At 44.2% G+C, this 16,482-nt stretch overlaps 1 pseudogene across 1 annotated transcript; it reads left to right on the forward strand.

Annotated features, from left to right (window-relative positions):
• Nucleotides 1–274: 274 nt before the first annotated feature.
• LOC123094097 (putative disease resistance protein RGA3) lies at nucleotides 275–9,080 on the forward strand (annotated as a pseudogene). Its single transcript, XR_006445755.1, has 8 exons — nucleotides 275–507; nucleotides 873–885; nucleotides 3,765–3,911; nucleotides 4,095–4,194; nucleotides 4,652–5,716; nucleotides 6,020–8,155; nucleotides 8,300–8,397; nucleotides 8,496–9,080. The product of XR_006445755.1 is annotated as a putative disease resistance protein RGA3 (transcript).
• Nucleotides 9,081–16,482: the final 7,402 nt, after the last annotated feature.

The raw sequence follows: 16,482 nt of genomic DNA on the forward strand, positions 1-16,482 counted from the left end.
ATGAACCGGGACTAAAGGTAACCCTTTGGTCCCGGTTCATGCCACCAACCGGGACCAATAGTGGTGGGCCAGGAGCCAGGACCATTGGTCCCGGTTCGTCCCATCAACCGGGACCAAAAGGTCCGGACGAACCGGGACCAATGGCCCACGTGGCCCGGCCGGCCCCCTGGGCTCACGAACCGGGGCAAATAGCTCCATTGGTCCCGGTTCTGGATTGAACCGGGACTAATGGGCTAAACTGGCCTGGACGAAAGCCCTGTTTTCTACTAGTGTGATGAGCCAAAAGGAAGTGAGGGAAGATAGGAGGAGCAAAGGGAAGGAGGAGCAAATGAAGATATACCTAGATCTTCAAACAAAAAACATTGACATGAAAGAGGCTGTGAAGAGGAGGAAGCTTGACATCGAGGAGGCCGCTCAACTCAAGAAGCTTGAGATTGAGGCCACCAATGCCGAGACCAAAGCCAAGGAGGTGGCACTCGCGTTCATGAGCGTCGACAAGAACAACATGTAACCGGAGAGGAAGGCTTGGTTCGCGAAGCGGCAGAAGGAGATGTTCGCTCGCGACGGCCAAAACTAGCTAGGTCAGACCACGACCACCATGGTTGTCCATTTTGAAGGCTGGCCGCTGTGTCGGCCGCTAGCTTTGTTGCCGGCGCCAAAAACTTGTCGTTTTGAAGGCTGGCTCGTCTACCAGCCGCTGGCTTTGTTGCCGGTCCCAAAAACTTGTCCATTTTGAAGGCTGGCTCGTGTGCCGGCCACTAGCTTTGTTGCCGGCGTGACATTTGGGTGTCCGCCGGCCATTGCCCTGCGGCACCAGGGTTTCCAAGGACGAAACTAGACTCCAGCCTCATGTACATCAACTGTTCTGACAGTGGCATGTACCAGGTCAGTTGTATAGCGCTTAAGTTAGGGTTTTTGATTTGTGGGTTTTCTAATGAATAAAATGCATCATAACTCATACAACTATGCGAGTTGTGTCAATCTAGTCCTAAAACTTCAAAAGTGCATATTTAGGTCCCAAATCTTTTCAAGACATACAACAAAGGTCCCAAACTTGCTCGAGCTACGTTGGCTGGCAGACGTGGCGCTTGGACCGTTGCCACCTGGACCCGGGGTGTGCGGTGAGAGAGAGAGAGAGGGCACGAACTCCGCCTCTGCCACCGTTGTGCCATGTCTGGAAGATCGTATGCGAGCTCATCAACGGCGAGACGCAGCAGAAACCAGCTGGTGTGGGCTCCGCCTCTAGTCCTTCCGCCCCTGCCATGAACAACCTATCGGGTGCCACTCTCACTAGTGCAATGCCCGCATTGCAAGTGGAGGACCACCATTTGCCTCGTCTCCAACTCAGAGGTGAACCCATGTCAAATTTTCTAAGTGTCCCAACCATCGGGTAAGAAAATCTCTCACTTGTTCCATCTAATCTGGTTTCCATATTTTTCCTATTTTTTGCTTCTGTGAGCAAAAAGGGCTTCAGGGATGCGAGTTTTATAACTGGCAGGAGGGTTCAGTGTGTAGAGTCGCTACAAATGCATCAGAGGCAGAAGTGGATGGTGGCACTTAATTTGTGAAAAGGATGGATGAGCTGCTTTTGCTGTGTAAAATGATTGTGCGTGGTAGCAGTGATGGTTGTATGTGCAATGAAATGATATTGCACACTTGGTCAGTAGTACTTCACTGTCAAGTATTTAATGAAAAGATGGTCTAGCACATTGTCATGTTTGTATTTCAATTTTGATTCAGCTACCAAGCAACGATCTAAAACATTGTACAAATGGTTTGGACAGATGACAAATGAATATAGCTTTGAAATGCTCTCTGTGACATGTATAAAATTTTAAATGAGACAATTGATTGGGGCAATCAAAGAATAGAGAAATGATGTTGCAACTTAACAAAGACATATATATATATATATATATATATATATATATATATATATATATATATATATATATATATATATATATATATATAAAACGTCTATTTAAGACCCAGGGAGAAGAATTACTTATTTCTCACCCTAGTCCATCGACCGCGCTAGCCGGTCCCAGTTCTATCGCACCCGTTTTGTGCGGGCGTGCGGCGCAACCCATCAAACCACTCAATTCCACTCGTACACTGTCCATCCGTCCTGTTCCTACCCTAGAAAAAAAATCCCCTCGGTTCCTCCTCTCTCTCTCTCTCAAAGAAAAAAGAGCCCGGTTCCTATCCTAATCAGGCCTGGCTGCCGTTAACCTACCGCCAACCTACCCAATGGTAGAAAAAGGGTCAGATCCCAATATTTTTTAAACCGGGTCATATTGGAGGAACTTTAAAAATAATCAAAACATCAAGGCCTTCTTTGGTTCATAGAATAGGAATTTTATAGGAATTGAAAAATCATAAGAAGTGAGATGACATGCATCTCAATTCCTATAAAGAAGAGATGCAATTTGATGCATAGGATAGAAATTTTCCATTGAGTCTGGGCTAATATTTTTTTCCCTTCAAAATGTGAAGGATTGATTCCTATCCTATATAAGAATAGGAATCCATTCCTGTAAACCAAAGGGCTTCAAAGGAATTTTTTCCTTTGCAAATCCTATCATATAGAGTTCTTACAGAAGTCCTACAGACCAAATAATGAGGCCCAAATTTGGCAGGGTGGGGACGGTGGCGCTCGCTCGCACGCTGGCTGGGACCTCAATCAATCAAATGAATCAATCAAGCAGAGCTCACTGTTCTGGACAGAGATGGCGATGTGGCCGGGAAGAGGGAGCCTACCACCTTTGGCTGATTGATTGGGACCTCAGCCCTCGTGAAGCTACAGACTTTGGTCGGCCACCTTTGCTCTGCTCATTGCGGACGCCAACCGAGATTAAATTCACCCTTCTCGTGTGCTAATTCACTCTGCTCACTCCCACTCTTTCTTTCTCCTCTACGCCGCCGGCAGCCGGCCGTGCACAGCGCGACACCGACGACCGCTTCCCCCGACGTTGCCGCAGCCGCCATACAAGTAGAAGGTGACGACCCCCTTCCTCTCCTCTTCGTCCTAGCGCAGCGGATCCTCAGATCTGATCTGAATGGGGCTCAGACTAAATTTTTTCTTACAAATCTTTGACATGTTTTCCGTACTACGTATGAAACTCCAAATTTTTCAGCAGAAGAAAGCACCGGATTCTGGGTTTGCGCAGTCATAGAAAGCTCCGATTTGTTGAGTATGTACAAAGCTTTGATTTTGTTTTGTGCTGTGCTGTGAAAATTGAGCTCAGATCTTCTTTTAGTAGCCTGTGATTTGTGCAGTCCAATTTGTTGTGCGGTACCAACTAAGCTCACATCTTTTTACTAGAAAGTACCTAGTACTCCCTCCGTTCCTAAATATAAGTCTTTGTAAAGATTTCACTATGAACCACATACGGATGTATATAGATACATTTTAGAGTGTAGATTCACTCATTTTGCTCCGTATGTGGTCCATAATGGAATCCCTCCAAAGACTTATATTTAGGAACGGAGTAAGTAGTTTTTAGAGCTCTGCTTTGCAAGTACTAGTACACTAGTACTACAAATTAAGCTCACACATTATATTATTACAGAGGCTCCGGTTTATTCAGTACTACAAAGCTTAGATTTGACTTCTACAGTACAAATTAAGCTCACACATTAGATTATTATACAGAGGCTCCGTTTTGTTCAGTACTACAAAGCTTGCATTTTGATTTCTGCACTACGAATTAAGCTCGGATCTTTTTCTGAACAGCAAGCTTTTAATTTCTGCAATGTAGGATAGAGATGGCAACCTCACGCAGCATTGTGCTAGACCGCAAGTACTAGGACCATTGCTGACTGCCGGATATAGATCGCCAGATCTAGACCAAGGGGTCTCGCTTTCTGCTCACTGTTACTTCTATCATCTCTCCAATCGATCCAAGGTAATTCATCGATTGAAGCAGCTCCACCCCACTTACTCAAAAATTGACCGTCCCCTCAATTTAGTGTGCACTTTCTTTTGTGTGCAATCCATGCTTTTCCTTTACAAGGAATTGTTGGTAGTCTCTGCTGTGTGAAAGGTAATAATAAAGAGGACTCATTTTGTGTGCATCCTTTGTTTTCAGTTCCAGCTCAAGCCACTGGACCCTGCAACTACTTGCGAGACAGCACGGGATATCTATCTCTGCAACAAGATCCGTCTCTCATCTCTCTAGTCGATTCAAGGTACATAGTTGAATCCAGCTACACAACACTTACTCTAGCTATTTTTCTTTTTTGAAAGAGCTGATCATGTGTCTTTCCGTTTCAATTCTTGGTGTTTGTTCAAGGTAATACTATATCGGTTTTATTTCGAGCCGAATTACTGAGCACTGTCTTTGCAAGCCACATTTTCCTTTGGATTTGTTACTAGCCTCTAGTGAGTGAATCTGATTATCCTTTCTTTTTTAAAAGAGCTGATCGTGTGTCTTTCCGTTTCAATTGTTGGTGTTTGTTCAAGGTACTACATCGGTTTTATTTCAAACCAAATTTGTGTGCACTGTCTTCTAGTTTGCGAGCCACATTTTTCCTTTTCATTTGTTGCTAGTCTCTAGTGATTGAATCTGATTGTCCTTCCTGTTAGCATGGGAACTGTTGACTTGTAATACAGAGGACTAATTTTCATTTGCATCCTTGTTTTCAGTACCAGCTCAATCGAGAGCGTACCCTGCAACCAATGGCGGGGGTTCTGGATGCTTTGGCGTCCTACGTGACCAAGATGCTTGCCGACATGGCCAGAGAAGAGGTGGCCATTCTAATCGGCGTGTCTGACGGGATCAAAGACCTGAGCATCAAGCTTGGGGACCTCAAGAATTTCTTTGCTGATGCTGATCGGAGGAACATCACCGATGAGAGTGTACAGGGGTGGGTGGGGGAACTGAAGCGTGCCATGTACCTGGCCACCGACATCCTCGACCTATGTCAGCTCAAGGCCATGGAGAAAGGTCAAACAAAGGACAGGGGGTGCCTTAACCCTCTGCTTTTTTGCATGCGGAATCCCCTCCACGCCCACGACATCCGCATCAAGCTGCTCAACCAAAATTTGGATGATATTTGCAAGAGGGGCAGCAGTTTCAATTTCATCAAGCTAGAAGCCTACCAAGACCAAAAGACCACTCGGTCTCCTGCCATTGACCGCAAAACAGATTCACTGATAGAGCGGTCCGGTGTGGTTGGAGAGAAGATCGAGGAGGACACGAGGGCACTTGTGGAGGTGCTTACAAGGGAGGTGGTAGGTGACAAGAGTGGTCACCTCATCGTGGTCGCCATTGTCGGTATCGGAGGGATTGGTAAGACTACCCTCGGCAAGAAGGTCTTCAATGATGAGGCCATCGAAGGGAAGTTTACTAAGAAGATATGGCTTAGCATCACACAAGATTTCACCGATGTTGAGTTGTTAAGTACGACCATCACTGCCATTGGGGCAGATCTGCCTAGAGGGGGTGGGGCTCAAGACAAGGCCCTACTCGTCGATGCTCTCAAGAACGCCATCAAGGACAAGAAGTTCTTTCTTGTACTAGATGACATGTGGGATGTCGATGCATGGAACAAACATCTAATGACTCCCTTTAGCTATGGTGGCCCCGGTAGTAGAGTCCTCATCACCACCAGACATGACACTGTAGCCCGAAGCATGAAAGCCTTTCATCCGTACCATCATGTTGACAAATTAGCTTCACAAGATGCTTGGTCATTGCTCAAGAAGCAGGTCGGTACTTCCCAAAACTCAATATAATACATGTCGTTTGGGACCACACTGTTAAGTTAATTTGATCTACACTTGCATAGGTCTACCAATCTGAACTTTATCTATTTCTAATGCTTCCTTGCCTTAAATTTCACCATAACATGAGTTCATCAAGTAGGTATATGAAACTAGGAAGATATTAAACAATATGTTCATTTGTATGCATGACGTACAGCTTACAAAAGTAACTAATGGATTATTCCGGCTTATGTTTGGCAATTATTATGGATTGTATGCAGCTTATCAATTAGTTTCTATTTGCAGGTACTCACATCAGAGGAAAATGAACAAGAAGTTGATATGCTAGAAGATATTGGGTTTCAGATTCTAGCAAAATGCGATGGTTTACCACTTGCTATAAAAGTTATGGGTGGACTCTTATGCAAGAAGGAGAAAACACGACGTGATTGGCAAGATGTCCTGAATGATGATATCTGGTCAGTATCTCAAATGTCAAAGGAACTAAATTATGCCATATATCTTAGCTATCAGGACTTATCACCGTACATAAAACAGTGCTTCTTGCACTTCTCCCTCAAACCAAAAAAGACAGTGATAAATGATACTGAAATTGTGTCCATGTGGGTTGGTGAAGGATTGGTTGAAGGAGACACATATAGTCGTAATTTGGAAGAAGGGAATAAGTACTACAAGGAGCTAATAGTAAGGAACCTTATAGAGGTAGATACAGATTGCCCTAGTCAACTTTTTTGCAACATGCATGATGTTATTCGCTCATTTGCTCAATTTGTGGCTAGGGATGAAACACTAGTAGGTCACAATGGAGATACTATCAAAACAAATCTTAGATCACCGAATTATCTTAGATTATCCATAGAAACGAAAGGAGTGGGATCCGATGAATTTGAGTGGAGATATTTAAGAGAGCAAAAATTGCTTAGATCACTAATATTAACTGGAAACCTCAAAAGTCAGCCTGGGGATTCTTTGACTATCTTCCCAAGTCTACGTCTTTTGCATATAGATTCTGCAAATATTGCTGCACTAGTTGAATCTATATACCAACTCAAGCATTTGAGATATTTGGCATTAAAGAGGACTGATATGTGTAGACTACCAGAGAACATCCATGAGATGAAATTCCTACAACATATTAGCCTTGATGGTTGTGAAAGTTTCAGGAAACTTCCTGATAGCATTATCAAGCTGCAAGGGTTGAGATATCTTGATATTGATGACACACGTATATGTAGTATTCCTAGGGGTTTCCGAGCTCTTACAAATTTGAGTGCACTATATGGGTTTCCAGCCTATACTGATGGTGACTGGTGTAGTTTGGAAGAGTTGGGGTCTCTTTCCCAGCTCAATGAACTTTCACTAGAGAGCCTAGAAAATGTATCTAGTGCCTTGTTGGCTGCAAAGGCAAGGATAAATGCAAAGAAACAACTTACCTATCTTTGTTTGAGATGTGGTGGTAGAGTGGGAGATGGGTTGGTCCAAGGAGAAGTCTCTGAGTCTAAGGAGGAGGAGCAAATAATTGAGGCGGTGTTTGATGTGCTATGTCCTCAGCCTTGCATAGAACACATCATAATAAAAAGATATTTTGGCCGCCGGCTCCCAGGATGGATGGCGTCCACAGCTATGGCGCCTCTCGAGAGCTTGAAGATTCTAGTCCTCGAAGACCTGCCCTGCTGCACCCAACTCCCAGATGGCTTGTGTAGGCTCCCGTATTTGGAGTGGATAATGGTGGACGGGGCTCCAGTAATCAAGTGTATTGGTCCTGAATTTGTTCAACAGTACAATCAACTGCACCGTCCTTCATCTCAGTTGGCTGCTACGTTTCCTAAACTCCAGCAGTTGCATTTTGACGGAATGGAGGAATGGGAGGAGTGGGTTTGGGAGACGGAAGTGAAAGCTATGCCCTTATTGGAGGAACTTCGTATCAGTGATTGCAAACTGGGTCGTATGCCTCCAGGACTAATGTCTCATGCAATGGCTTTGAAGAGGATAGAAATATGGAACGTCAAAGGTTTGCACTCCCTAGAGAACTTTCTTTCTGTAGTTGAGCTCGACTTGGGAAACATAGACGAACTGGCCATGATATCCAATCTTCCAAAATTACAAAAGCTTGGAATTAGTTACTGCAGAAAGCTCAAGACACTGAAGGACATGGATGCACTCCGGAGACTCCATGTGAGAGTTTCCCGCTGGGAAAATCAACTTCCGGTCTACCTGCAGACTGTAAAGCCAAGTCATTTGCTGCTGACCAGCAACCTAGAAGTACTCACTTCCATGGCTGAGGGTGAATCAAGCTCCGAGTGGGACAAGTTCAGTCATATCAAGCAAGTCGAGGCTTATGCAGAGGAAGGAGGAGATGAGAAGAAATGGCACGTGTTCCACACATCTGAATCTTGCAACATACAGACAAATATTCATCAGGTAATACTTTGGTCTCTCCCTCTTTCAATCTAGCTAATAATATTCTTCCTTAATGTAATCTTTGTTGGTTCCATGCATATTATTTTCATCAGTATGATATAGGATAGCTGAATGTCTCTCCCACTGTTTTGTTTTGCTTGCCAGGATCGATTTGTTGAATAGGAGGACTAGGCTGAAACTCCAGCGGAACGAGGAAGGGTATATCATTTCAAGTGAATGCACCGTATGATGCAAGGATATATGTACGTCTTGTGTTACAACTTCTACTAATTTTGAGTATTCTTACCTAATGCCATGACCGTTGGCATCTCATGTTTACATGATGATCGAATCCATGCAGGGATACGAGGAAAGCATCAGCCATAATGCCATATACACTTACCTGCAGAGATTCAGACACCATACAAATTTCTTGCTAAGTGTGACATATACAGTTACCAATTTATAGATGTAAACTTCTTGCTAAATTTCTTGGCGGACTATGTAGCTGGTGAAGAAACATGGTGATCTTGGGCAAGTCTGTCGTTTGTGCAGTGCAAGCAACTAATGGAGTTTATGCTACTCTGCGCTGCTCTGCTCTGTTCTCTGAAAGCAGCTCAGGTTGCAGCTTCTCCATAGTGGCATTTTTCTTTTTCTTTTTCACGGGTGTTTTGTATTGGTTCTCTGAAAAACTATGTTTTTTTTGATAGATCAGTCAATAGTATACTGGTATTTCAGCTTTTAATTTGTACTGCAACAACACAAATGACTGTCAGAGAGTGTAGTTCATTCAAGCTCCCGGCTGCTAAATTGTAACTGTATGTCATAGGAATTGGGAGTGATGTATACTGGACCAAACAAATGGTGGTGAGATCCTGCTGTCAGTATGGTCTAGCAATCTGTTGTTTCTTCGATCAGTGCAATCAGATTAAGTTCAGGTTTGTTCTGGGGCTCTGTCTATATATGTTGTGGTTGGAAGCAACTAACTTGTGTTACAAATTCTGACTCTGGAACACTATATACTGTAAGAAGAAACCCAATCAAAATGTAATCAGTGCGTACTATGTAGCAATGTACTAGTGTTGTACTTTTGAGACGATGAATTATTCAGTCACCCCATTCTTATGCTTGGCCCTTTTGTATGTTCCCGGCTATTCAAGAAAAGATAAGGCACAATCATTTTTTTGGCAAGTAAACTAAAGAAAACATGTTCGAAAACTATCACGAAACGAAAATGAAAACCAGATCCCTGTAGCATATTGGATCAGGACATGAAACTGTAATTGCAAGCATCAATGTATGTACCTGCGCGTCTTTTCTTTTTATGAATGTGTGTACCTGCAGATCTTGCCGTCCCTCGTGCGTCTGTGATAAGCATGATCAGCATGATAAGCAGGCTTGGTGCAGCCGTGCGAGACCGTCCTTGCGGACTTACCTGGCGCCGGTGCTCCTGTACTGCAGTGGCGTACGGGCCAGTTTGATGATCTTTTCTATGGACAAGAATGGATGTGCTGCCAACTCCCGTATGCTAAATACTGTAGTTAGAAGGTTACTTCGGAAAGGGCTGGGACTTGTCTGTCTAAAATTGATTAGAGAAGCTTCCACAGCTAGCTTGTTGACTGCACTTGCTTCTGGTGGGAAAAGGCCAGGAATATAAGGGGTTACTCCCTGAAAAATACCACTCTTTTCTGGAACAGGGCAGTGTGGTGGAAACCTTTTCTGGAGATTTTCCCTAGAGACTTCGGATTGCTAATCGAGGCCTGAACTTATCTTTGTAGGTTACATCTCCCAACCTTTTCTTTTTGTAGTATGTCTAAAATGTAGGAACTTGTACTAGTACAATTTTAGGTTTTAAGTTAAATTTTTTTTTGAACGGTCACCGGGGGGGAGAGAGTCCCCACCTGAATATATTGCTCAAAGTGGCCAAAATGCCAAGTGTTTGATCCAGTTTATAAGGAAAACCGGATAGAAAACCTTAACAGGCTGACCCCGTTTATAAGGGAAACCGGGCCAAAAAACCGCACAGGAGGGAAGGATTACATAGGGTGAGAACATATGGAGACGCCCCGAAGAAGGCACTACCTAGCCAGCAAGCCAAGAGACCACCACCATAAAAGTCGAGTGGAAGTGGTGTGTAATCGAGGAATCACAATACCAACACTAAACAACTATCCTAACGCACCACACCGGCGTGCGTACCAACCCCTTGGCACAACAGAGGAGCAGCACCAATGAACGAGTGACCCATCACGAACCTTAACTGGAAGCTCCGCCACAGCAAGCCGACACGATTAGCAAGGTGGGGAGGCATCGTTGCGTCGTTGTTGAGCAAAGATGAACCGAGATAGCACGAAGAGCACGAAGCTCACCAAAACAGACGACAAACATGAGAGGGTCTTGAGCTAGCAGAGCAGAGGATGACCACCCCCCAAGGGCAGCGGAGGATGAATGGCGGCAAGGAGCTCCCTAGTGACGCCTTCAAGAAGGTGGACGGCATCCGAGGATGACGCCGTCACAGAGCTTTCACCCGGAGCATAACCGGTTAAATTCCCAGAGCGCAGAGCCGAGAGCTGCGAATCCGGACCGAGAGACAGGAGTGGCACATGAGCCACGCCCCCAAGAGGGTCAGCTGAGAAGGTCAGTGGGGATTTCTCCCATAGCACATCCGTCAATTGTGGGCCGCCATCCAAGTGGAGTTGAGGGGCGACAGAGGACAGGACCGAGACAAACATGTGAGGCGGATGGTGAACCGAGGAAGGACGAGTGGAGCAGGCCGCCGGTGATGAGGGTGGAGACGAGGTGGGGTAGTGGAGTAGCGGGGGCCGCTGTACCACGACGGGGGGTGGGGGCACTGCCGAGTGGAGGTCCTTACCGGCAGGAACCGGCGGCGTCGGAGGTGGACAGAGGGTGGGGGCACCCGAGTGGAGGTTCTTCCTGGCAGGGACCTGCGGTGGCGGAGGCGAGGAGGCCAGGAGGGGTCCGTCGCTGGATCCACCGGACCAGCCGCAGCCCGTCCGTGACGGGCGCGCAGGGGGACGGGGGCGGGGAGGGCGAGTGGGGTGGAGGCGCAGGACGGGTCGTCTTGTATCTAGTTCGGTCTCTGGAAGGTTTACTCTCAAGCTTGATCTACTAATAATTACATCACTTCATTGAATATAGCTAAGATTGTTGCTGCATGCCATGGAAAGGAATATAGGTTGTGGCAATTGATGCTCCCTGGTTCTCCCTCCGGGAGTACAATTTAATGGAAAGAAACAAACTTGGCAGCAAGATTTCAGGTTCTGAAACTAGAACAGAGCGAAAACAGGGCAGTGCACACATGTGGCCCGGTTTGCACTTGCAACACAATTTGATGTCTAGCGGCGGATCCACACATGGTGCACCAGCTGTAGTACTACATAATTCAATAGCGCCCACATTGACTTGTAACTGTATATCAATAGTAGAAACTATAAGAAATCATAGAGAATGACAAGCCAAACGATCCGCAGTCATAGTATTACTAATTTTTACCATAGGTGTACAAATTCAAATGGTGGTGAGATCTAGAGATGATAAAATTCGTGGCGTGGTGTTACATGTGGTTCCGGGGAAGACAGGAACATGGACATCATGCATCTTTCCACCTTGGCAGGCTTTCATGGACCCAGGCTGTCAATTCATTGATTCAGCTTCTTCATCACCTCTTGGTAGGTTGATAGTACAGTGGTGGTATTCCTATTACTGTCGCTCTACGTACAATCATTAGAGAAATGCACACCCTGGGCTGGTTTGTAACTGTACTAAATAAAGGACTTAATTAGGCTGGATCCTTCAGTAGTAGAATCAAAAGAAGTTTAGGCAGCTCCACCACGGCACGGGAATTAGCAAATGGGTTTGATAGTTGTTGTTTACTTGTATGCGCCAAGCACCAGCTGACCATGACCATCTGAGGCCTGAACTGACGCCGCTCAGATCCGCGCAGCCCAATAACACGATCAAGGCCATGGATCACCCCCTTTCAGATCCGCGGTCCGACTGGAGCCTCAAGTCTAAGCACCAGGCCGAGATTTCCATCCCATCGCTGACAGACAGGCATGAGGGCAAGGGAAGAAAGTTGCATGACCGGACGTGGCCTCTCAAGCCCCCTAGAATAGGGCAGCGTCGGTGCGCGATGAAGCACCAGGAGAAGGTGGCTTGGAGTGTGGATGGGAGGAGGAGGAGGAGGAGAGGGAGGCCTCGTTGCTGCCACGGGCTGGCCGGCGCCCGCCGCCGACAGCGACGAGGGGAGGAAACCTAGTGGCGGCCCCGAGTCATCCAGGAGAGACAACACGAGGCGTTTTCCTGGTCCAAGATTGTCTATCTTTGCGTACATGTGGTTAACTAGGGCTAGCTTTGGCAAATATGTGAAGATGAATGAAGGCGAATCAAGCAATAAGTAGTATGTGAAAATGAAGGAAGGCGAATCAAGCTGTATACGTACGTGCAGAAGGTAGGTGAGTGAAGGATGAGATTTCCAATGGCTGCAAACCGTACTGCATCTTTCATGCACCCGCGGCCAGCTCAGCTTTGATCGTTCACATCACTACATGGCCATTATAAATTTACACTAGTCCTTGATGCTAGCTTGCACCTTTCTTGGCCTGCCTAGGCAGCTATACTCTAGAGGTTGTGGTTGCTACTTCACTACATGATTAAATTTCTCCATGGATACCATCTATGTAGATGTGCGCGTCATTGGTACATAGTTAGGTGGTGGGATTGTGAGGCAGCAGAAATCTGATTAAGCAGTAAAATAAAGGTATTTGCACTATGATACAGCGATAGCGAAAGAAGACTAGCGCTTGCAGTGTTGCGGAGGAGATAGATGTGTCATCCCAATAGTCAGAAAAGGGTTAACGAGGGTATCGAGAGCTAGGGAGAGATGGTGGGTCTGTGTGGTGGGTGTGTGAACCGCTGCGGCTTTAGTGAGGAGCGTGTGGTTACAAGGGACCATCTAGCTTTTTTCCGTTTGGATGAGCGCATGTGGTTACAGAAGCCCTAGCTTTAGTGGGGAGACAGCCAGGCCTAGGACACAGCAGAATTATGTGATTTAGCAGCACAAACCAAGTGTCTGTTGGCATGCTCGTTCGAAGGCCAAAGGTGCAATCACTATGGAATTTTGTTGGTTATCAGATAATTTACATGCATATTGTACATCAAATCATCTACAACTAGGTCATGCCCTGGTTGGGTTTTGGATTGGACAGGACGACACAAGTAATCCTAAATAGCTAATTAGTATGATGTGCAGTAATTAATATGAAAAGACACAATTTCCCTCCTAAGAAATTTACAGGGGGGGTTATAATGAAGCAGACCTCAGTAACATCATTAATGCACTGTGGTTGCATTGCAAACTTAATGCAGCAGAGGAACAGTCAGGACCAGAGTATCAGTTTTGACTTGTCTTGCACTCATCTGATCAAACTGAACCTCAACTTCCCTAAGGCTGGTCATAGTGGGAGTAACATAGGTAGTAACATAGATGCCACATAAGCAAAATTGATGATGTGGCAAGTAGTTAATGAGGAGAGAGGCAAATAGAGTAACATAATATGTTACCATCACATAGCGGTTTCCAATGCATAATGAATCTACAAAGTAATAAATGAAGGCAACTATGTTACCACACCTATGACACTACCCACTATGAAGGTAGTAACATAGACTAGTAACATATGTATGTTACTAGTCTAAGTTACTCTCCACTATGACCAGCCTAACACGTATCGTTGGTTTTATCGGTGATGATTTCTTTGTAATACAAAGCAGGGGATACCCTATTCCGTCTATTAGAGAGTAAAAATTGTACATATGGGAACAGAGAAAAGAGCAAACGAAAAACCCAAGCTAAAGACTAAGATTGGATCAGTGGTACTACCAAAGCTAGACTGCAGGAGGCCCATTGGAATCCCGACATGGCATATGGAAAAATCGATATATCACTTGACAGTCTGGTCGCTGTTGTCTGCTTCCCCCCTCCCGCAGGCTTGGCCCATCCATGCTGGGCCGGGATCGTCGGAGGGCCCCCCGCAGTTCTCCACTCCTGTGTCGCGGTGGCCTTCGGGAGCTCCTATAGGACGCTCTTTGCGTCAAATTGTCGCCCAGACGCACAGGGAGGCATCGTGACTGGGCCGGCCCATAGAGCTGTATCGCTGGAACGAAAAGAAAGCAAAAAAGAGACTCAGGCGCGATGGAAGGAATCGAACCAGCAACCATCAGCTCGCACATCGTCGTCCCAACCAATCCAGCTGTCTACCATTGCTTGTCCCAAACCAACGCGCAACTTGAATAACCAAGCACAACCGTCCAACTGGACTTGTCAACTGTATCAGACCGAAACTAGTTACACTACTAAACATCTTAAAAACATGCACATTTTCTCTGAAATTGTATATTTTGAAAAGTGCGAGCATTTTCTGAATATCTGAAAAAAAAACGTAGACAGGAACATCTTTTCGCATATGCAAAAAAAATTGAAAACTACAGGAAATGTTTTCGAAAAACATGAACCATTTTTTGAAGTTGTATATACAAATTATGAAATACCGAACAAATTTCGAAACTGCGAACAAATTTTGATTTTCTGAAGAAATATTTGAAAATGCAACATTTGATGAAATTACAAAAATATGAAACCGGGAACATTTTTTGAATTTGTAAACAAATATTTGAAAATGGAACTTCATGAAATATCTAACAAAATTTTTTGAAACCACAAACATTTTTTTGATATCCCTGTACACTTTTTCAAACGTGAACATTTTTTCAATTTCGGACCAAATTTTGCAACTGCGAACATTTTTTTACAATTCCAGAGGTATATTGGAAATATGAACATTTTCTTAATTTGTGAACAAATTTTCAAATACATGAACATTTTTTGAAACTCTAGTACATTTTTTGAATTTAGGAACATGTTTTGTAAAGCAGAACATATTTAAAAATAAGAAAATGAATTTAAAAGAAAAAGACAAATATCAACATGAAAACGGAAAAAAGTGAAAATGAAAAAGAAAAATGGAAAACAAAAGACTGGAACGGAGTTTCGCATATGCGAACAAAAAGTTGAAACTGCGGCAAATGTTTTCGAAAAACCTGAACCATTTTTTGAAGTTGTGAACAAATTATGAAATTCTGAACACAATTTGAAACCGCGAACACTTTTTGTATTTTGGAACAAATATTTGAAAATGCAACATTTGATGAAATTACGAAATTTTGAAACCACGAACATTTTTTGAATTTGTGAACAAATATTTTAAAGTGAAACTTCATGAAATATCTAACAAGAAATTTGAAACCACGAACATGTTTTTAAATTCCTGAACACTTATTCAAACGCGAACATTTTTTGAATTTCAGACCAAATTTTGCAACCGCGAACATTTTTTACTATGCCAGAAGTATTCATGAAATATAAACATTTTCTAAATTTGTGAACAAATTTTCAAATACATGAACATTTTTTGAAATTCTTGTACATTTTTTGAATTTATGATCATATTTTATAAAGTGGAGCATATCTTCAAATCTGAAAAATTGAATTAAAAAAAGACAAATATCAACATGAAAAAGAAAAAAAAGGCGAAAATAAAAAATGAAATGAGAAAGAAAAAGGAAACATCAAAATGAGAAGAGAAAAGAACAAGAAAAAATAAGCAGAAACACTAGAAAGAAAAACCAAAAACCAAAAAGAAACAGGAAACCCGGTTTAGAGAACCTTCTAGAAGGTCCCAAAACCAGGGAAACCGGCTGGGAAGCTCTAGAAGGTTCCCAAAACCGAAAGCGCTGCAACCTCGTTAGTGGGCCGGTCCAGGTCATCCATGGATAGGTAAGTCCCTGTGCGAAAGGTCGACATTTAGACGCAACGTGCGTCCAATAGGGAATTCCGTGGCCTTCTTCGCGGGCGGTGGGCGACGATTCCGGTTGCCCTGTCCATAATTCTCCATCCCTCACACTACCTCTACAAACGATCTAGCCCCTGGTTGAATTCCGGGCACAACTACCTGGAATGTAGTTGGGGTAGGATCAAACCGACCCCCACTTTATTTTTTTTCTCATGTCGTAAGCTGGCAAGTTTTGATCAGTTGTTATGTCCAGAATATTTGCCATCCATCCAATCTATACGGCGTCGATTTTGTGAAAGTATAGAATCAATACCTGTCCACAAATTTGGAGGGTTTGTTTGCCTCCGAGATCTGGACATCAAATGTTGCACGAGCTTGAAGTGTGGAGTAGCAAATTTTCCGCCATCTCTCCAATGACTCTATATTGACTGTAGCGGTGAGCTTGACAGGTCATTAAAGCCAGGCTTATTAGATTTT

The sequence above is a fragment of the Triticum aestivum genome, chromosome 4B (genome assembly GCF_018294505.1).
Source record: "Triticum aestivum cultivar Chinese Spring chromosome 4B, IWGSC CS RefSeq v2.1, whole genome shotgun sequence".
NCBI classification, from domain to species: Eukaryota; Viridiplantae; Streptophyta; class Magnoliopsida; order Poales; family Poaceae; genus Triticum; species Triticum aestivum.